The sequence below is a fragment of the Perca fluviatilis genome, chromosome 15, assembly GCF_010015445.1.
Source record: "Perca fluviatilis chromosome 15, GENO_Pfluv_1.0, whole genome shotgun sequence".
Classification (NCBI taxonomy): domain Eukaryota; kingdom Metazoa; phylum Chordata; class Actinopteri; order Perciformes; family Percidae; genus Perca; species Perca fluviatilis.
In genome coordinates this window covers 1,744,119-1,750,344 of record NC_053126.1, presented here as the reverse complement: position 1 = coordinate 1,750,344, position 6,226 = coordinate 1,744,119, and the positions used below count along the sequence as shown (strand labels likewise).

Here is a 6,226-nt window from a genome sequence, read left to right as displayed (position 1 = left end):
ATGCTAGGGTGGTTCCTGTTTTTAAGAAAAATAGTAGAGCTGACATTGGAAATTATAGGCCAGTATCAAGCTTGTCAACCATATCAAAGATTATTGAGCGTTTGGTGTATGAACAGGTGGAGGAGTATCTCATCAGGCTTGATCTATTACAGTGCCTTGCGAAAGTATTCGGCCCCCTTGAACTTTTCGACCTTTTGCCACATTTCAGGCCTCAAACATAAAGATATAAAACTGTAATTTTTTGTGAAGAATCAACAACAAGTGGGTCCCAATTATGAAGTGGAACGAAATTCATTGGCTATTTCAAACTTTTTTAACAAATAAAAAACTGAAAAAGTGGCGTGCAAGTATTATTCAGCCCCTTTACTTTCAGTGCAGCAAAACTCTCTCAGAAGTTCAGTGAGGATCTCTGAATGATCCAATGTTGACCTAAATGACTAATGATGATAAATAGAATCCAGCTGTGTGTAATCAAGTCTCCGTTATAAATGCACCTGCTCTGTGATAGTCTCAGAGGTCCGTGTAAAGCGCAGAGAGCATCATGAAGAACAAGGACACACACAAGGCAGGTCCGAGGATACTGTTGTGGAGAAGTTTATAGCCGGATTAGGATACAAAACGATTTCCCAAGCTTTAAACATCCCAAGGAGCACTGTACAAGCGATAATATTGAAATGGAAGGAGTATCAGACCACTACAAATCTACGAGACCCGGCCATCCCTCTAAACTTTCAGCTAACAACGAGAAGACTGATCAGAGATGCAGCCAAGAGGCCCATGATCACTCTGGATGAACTGCAGAGATCTACAGCTGAGGTGGGAAACTCTGTCCATAGGACAACAATCAGTCGTATACTGCACAAATCTGGCCTTTATGGAAGAGTGGCAAGAAGAAAGCCATTTCTTAAAGATATCCATATAAAAGTGTCGTTTAAAAGTTTGCCAAAAGCCACCTGGGAGACACACCAAACATGTGGAAGAAGGTGCTGTGGTCAGATGAAACCAAAATCAAACTTTTGGCAACAATGCAAAACGTTATGTTTGGCGTTAAAAGAACACAGCTCATCACCCTGAACACACCATCCCCACTGTCAAACATGGTGGTGGCAGCATCATGGTTTGGGCCTGCTTTTCTTCAGCAGGGACAGGGGAAGATGGTTAAAATTGATGGGAAGATGGATGGAGCCAAATACAGGACCATTCTGGAAGAAAACCCTGGTAGAGTCTGCAAAAGACCTGAGACTGGGACGCAGATTTTTCTTCCAACAAGACAATGATCCAAAACATAAAGCAAAATCTACAATGGAATGGTTCACAAATAAACCTATCCAGGTGTTAGAATGGCCAAGTCAAAGTCCAGACCTGAATCCAATCGAGAATCTGTGGAAAGAACTGGAAACTGCTGTTCTAACACACGCTCTCCATCCAACCTCACTGAGCTCGAGCGCTGTTTTGCAAGGAGGAATGGGCAAAAATGTCAGTCTCTCGATGTGCAAAACTGATAGAGACATACCCCAAGCGACTTACAGCTGTAATGCAGCACAAAGGTGGCGCTACAAAGTATTAACTTAAGGGGGCTGAATAATTTTGCACGCCCAATATTTCAGTTTTTTATTTGTTTAAAAGGTTTGGAAATATCCAATAAATTTCGTTCCACTTCATGATTTTGTCCCACTTGTTGTTGATTCTTCACAAAAATTACAGTTTTATATCTTTATGTTTGAGGCCTGAAATGTGGCAAAGGTCGAAAAGTTCAAAGGGGCCGAATACTTTCGAAGGCACTGTATATGAGCTCCAATCTGGCTTTCGAAGCTGCATAATCGACAGACACTTGTCTCATCAACCTTTTCCGACTAGTAGTGCAGAACTTTGAACAAGGGAATTATGTTGGCATGGTATTACTTGACCTGCAGAAAGCATTCAATTCTGTGAACCACAAGATTTTGATTTCTAAATTACAGTGCATGGGATAAACTGGTGAGTTTGTGTAGCATTTATATTATTTTTGTTTTGTTTTTCATTTAGTTTGTTTTTTACGTGATGTTTATATTTTTTTAACTTCCTCCTCCATATTGTATGTCTTTCCATAATGGTTTGTTTGCTTTTTGTATATTGTTTTACATGTGAAACACCAAGGACCGTGCTGGAAATACGTATTTTACTTTAGCATGTTATCCTTTGGATTACTGTTTTTATTGTCTTTATCCAGAAATCAATCAATCAATCAATCAATCAATCAATCAATCAATCAACCAACCAACCATAGTGGGATTCGTAATTTTGCTTCCGGTCTACCTAGATGATAGGTATATTAATATAATAATATTTTAAAAAATTAAAGGATGGGTTTTTTGATAAAAGAAGCTTTGTGTTATGTGTAGGGGAGTTAGCAGAGTTCACCAAAAGTGGTTTGACAAGAATAGGTCAAAAGGTCAAGCAGCATAATAGATTTATAGCATTATTTTAACATTAAAAAATATTTAAAAAATCAAAAGGATATTTTTTGGGATAAATAAGCTTTGTGTTATGTGTAGGGGGGTTAGCTGAGTTCATCAGAAGTATTTTAACATGAATAGGTCAAAAGGGCAAGCTGCCTAATAGATATTTCGAATGTGTCGAATATCCAATGTCCAATATAAAACCAACTTTACCACGGTTAAAAAATGTCGGACATGTTTGGGGCTGTAGTAGCTGCTTCAACATCAGCATTACCTGAAGCCGAGGAGGAGGAGAGGTGGCTGGCTATACATAGAAGCAGAAACAGCATCACGACAGGGAAGAAGCCGAGGAGGAGGAGGAGAGTGACCATGACAGGGCCATGGGAGCGAGTGAGGAAGAGATGGAAGAGAGAGTAGATGACGATGTGGTAAGGAGGAGGCAAATTAACAGGGACTCTCAGGAAGTGTGTGTGTGTGTGTGTGTGTGTGTGTGTGTGTGTGTGTGCCTCACGTCCAGAGGTCGACCGATTCATCGGTTTTGCCAATTAATCGGCACCGATAGTTGATTGGTGGAACTATCGTTATCGGCAAAATCCATGCCGATAGTTTTTCCAGGTTCGTCCGTTGCTGGCGCGGCTAGAAGCGCATGCTGTCATTCATTACACAGTACACGAGAGCTAGAGAAGGTCTGCTGGCATCATGCATTACAAAGCGGCCTCTAGAGGCCGAAATAAAAACTATCACTGATGCCTCTTGTTGTTTATTTTCGACACGTGTTACAGCGCTGCACGGAGAGCACATGCTGTCGCGGAGAAGGCTGATATCAGATGCGCGTTTAAAGCATCGACAGCAAAAGGTTTGTTATATCATTATAAAGTTATTCATTTGTTGAATAGATGCTGCATTAGTAGAGAAATAACAGCACAACAATATGTGTGTTTGTTTGCTTCGAGGCTAAGATGACGCTAAACGTTAGCAGTAGGCTAACTAACCTCAAAGCGGTTAAAACACTGACAAAATAAACGCAAGTCCGATACATCGTCCACGATCCGTCTAGTGGCTGTCGCTGGAGAATTGAGATGTGTAAATTGACAGCGCATTCATTTTAAAGGGGTGATAGAATGATTATATAGAGTATTTCACACTGTTCCTTATGGTCTCCTAATGGGGTATGTAACATTGGTTGTGCTGAAAATGGCCTGGTTGATAATTTATTGGCCCTTATGCATCCCTGTGTTTTGGCCCTAAAGAGCTTTTCTTCCAAATATGGTATGCTCCGTGAATATTTAGATGAGCGCTTGGGCGCTGATTGGTTGAGCGGAATTGCCATAGGCAGACATTAGAGATGCGCGCTGATTGGTTGAGCGAATCCCCAATACACACATATTAGAGAAGCGACAGAATCTCATATTCCAGACACTGCAATGTTTCATTACCAAATTCACTTCTAGAGACTTTTTATGTGAGAAATCAACTATATAAAGCTCAAATATGGGCCGTTTTACGAAAATTGATGGCTAATTGCAAATATGGTAAGACTGTGTGCGGACTTCAGTGGCGGGGCTGCTGCCTCGCCGCCCGGCTCCTCCCTTCCTCAGACTCCCGGCCTGCTGTGAGCTCCGTTAGGCTGGCAGCCCTGACAGAGCTCCAGTGCCTCGTAACTCCCTTCTTCCTGCTAGCTAAATGGCCCGTTGTGTGAGAGTAGAGAGTCGCGGTCAGCGACTTGTTACACCAGCAATCTCTTCACACATATTTTACACAATGTCACGCCCACTTAGCTTACAACTAATACCTAAATATACTATAAAGCTAAAAGCGCGATAAGCTGTCCGATTTCAAAGTTAATTAATATTTGTGAAGTTTAGCTAGGTGTTTTAGTTAGCTGCGACTGTCCCTTCAATCCTATCTATGTGTGCTACAAATCACGGATAGTTAGCTTCTTTATTTTGGTTTGGTAGTCGGTATATTTACAGTTTGAATTTACGTGCGCCACTTACACAACATCTAACTAAATGTTTTATAAAGCTAACAACGGTTGTCCGATTTCAAGTTAATGAATATTTGTGAGCTGTAAGGGTTTTCGTTAGCTCGCGACTGTCCCCAGGCGGACGCGCCCACTATGTTTCACCCGTTTCAATTGAAAGGCCCCGCCCTCCAAGGGGCCCCAACAGACCAGCAAAATCCCATTCATTTTTCTCCGTAGGATATTAATTTTCAGCCATAATGTCTAAAACCATCCAAGTTAGATTGACCACGAGCTACGAGGTTGCAAAACAAACGTTTCTGCTCCTATAAAAGCCACAAGGTATGAAATCAACCTTTTATTTGCGATCTTTTATTTGCGATCTTCTGGAGAAATACTACACTACCCAAAATTCAACAACAACACTAACGTCTCTGATTGGTCAAACTCGCGGTTACCATGGCGACGTTTACCGCCCCAGTGAACAGCATCTCCAGCATCTGTAAACCTACCGGCGACAGCAGCGGCCGAACCCCCGTCACAGGATGCTAGCCAAAATACTGATTATCCGTCTTCAACTGAAACTGATGGCAATAATGATGACCAAACATTGTTAGTAGAACAAGAACATGACGATCAAGATCCTACCGCTGAGACAGGTGAGGGAGATGCCAGGGGAGAAAGCCCCGTTTACAGAGACAAACCGGGGTGCTGGCCAGAGCTTGTATGCCGATGACCAACGAATTGATATTGTTAGGAGCGGTCCCGTTCAGATAGAGGAGTTTAACTTCACACTAAGCCAATCACACCGCCGTTTTACCAAGGACAGATATTTCATGAAGATGAAAAATGGAGAAAAGATACGCAGGTCATGGTTAGTGTAGGCTACTCAAAATCATCCGATTCAGTCTTCTGTTTCTGCTGTAGGCCCTAGGCCTAACTTATTTGGCAAGCGGACGAGTAGTCTCACTCACAGAGGTTTCAGAATGTAGGAACGACTCACTCTCACACCCCATGATCATGAAAATCCAATACACACCATGCCAATATGGACAGCTGGCGTGAGCTGGAGAAGCGCGTAAAAACACACGGTATCATTGACAATACACCCTCAAAAAAGCTGCGCAAATATAGAAAAACCCTTGGCGTATGTGGATGCTGAGGACCTTGTCGCGGATCCGGCTGCTATCACTGCCGTGCCAGCAAAAGAAACTACTGGCCTGCAGATTCTGAGCTACATTTACAGAAACAATTTAGTTGAACTGCATCCAAACCTCGTGCATCGGCTTCCTCCTCGACTCATGATGACAGTGCCCGCGGACTGTAGCGAAGCTGGAGAGAGGAGTTTCTCTCGCTTTTGAAGCTATTAAAACACAATCGCTTGTTTTAGTCTTCTTGCAACACAGAATGATGTCTTATTTTTTAATTATGGTCTCTGCTTGATTTTAAAAATCGCTTATAAAGCACACCTGAGGTCAACAATGCTCCAGGAGGCTCAACTCTCGGCCAGATTTCAATTGGAGCACGAGGTGACAAAATCGCTGGACAAAGATGAACTGGACAGGCATTCTCAGCACTCAAACACAGAAGGTTGGATTTCTAAAATGGCTCAGGGTGAAATACCACCGTGAGCTGACCGGAGCTTTCGAAAACGCTGAGCCCATCATTATTTATGAAAAGTTCGGGTTCAGTCAGACACTTTTTCGTCTCTTTGCTTTGTTAACACTGCTGAGGGGATGTTTGGAGCCGTTTTTTAAGCCAGCCCAGACAGCTGAAAATATACCGCAAAATCAATTTCATTGAAAGTGCACGAATAAATAACAAT

At 42.3% G+C, this 6,226-nt stretch overlaps 1 pseudogene; it reads left to right on the top strand.

Annotated features, from left to right (window-relative positions):
- The first annotated feature begins 5,882 nt into the window (after window positions 1–5,882).
- LOC120574292 overlaps window positions 5,883–6,226 on the top strand; it is a 2,074-nt pseudogene continuing 1,730 nt past the window's right edge.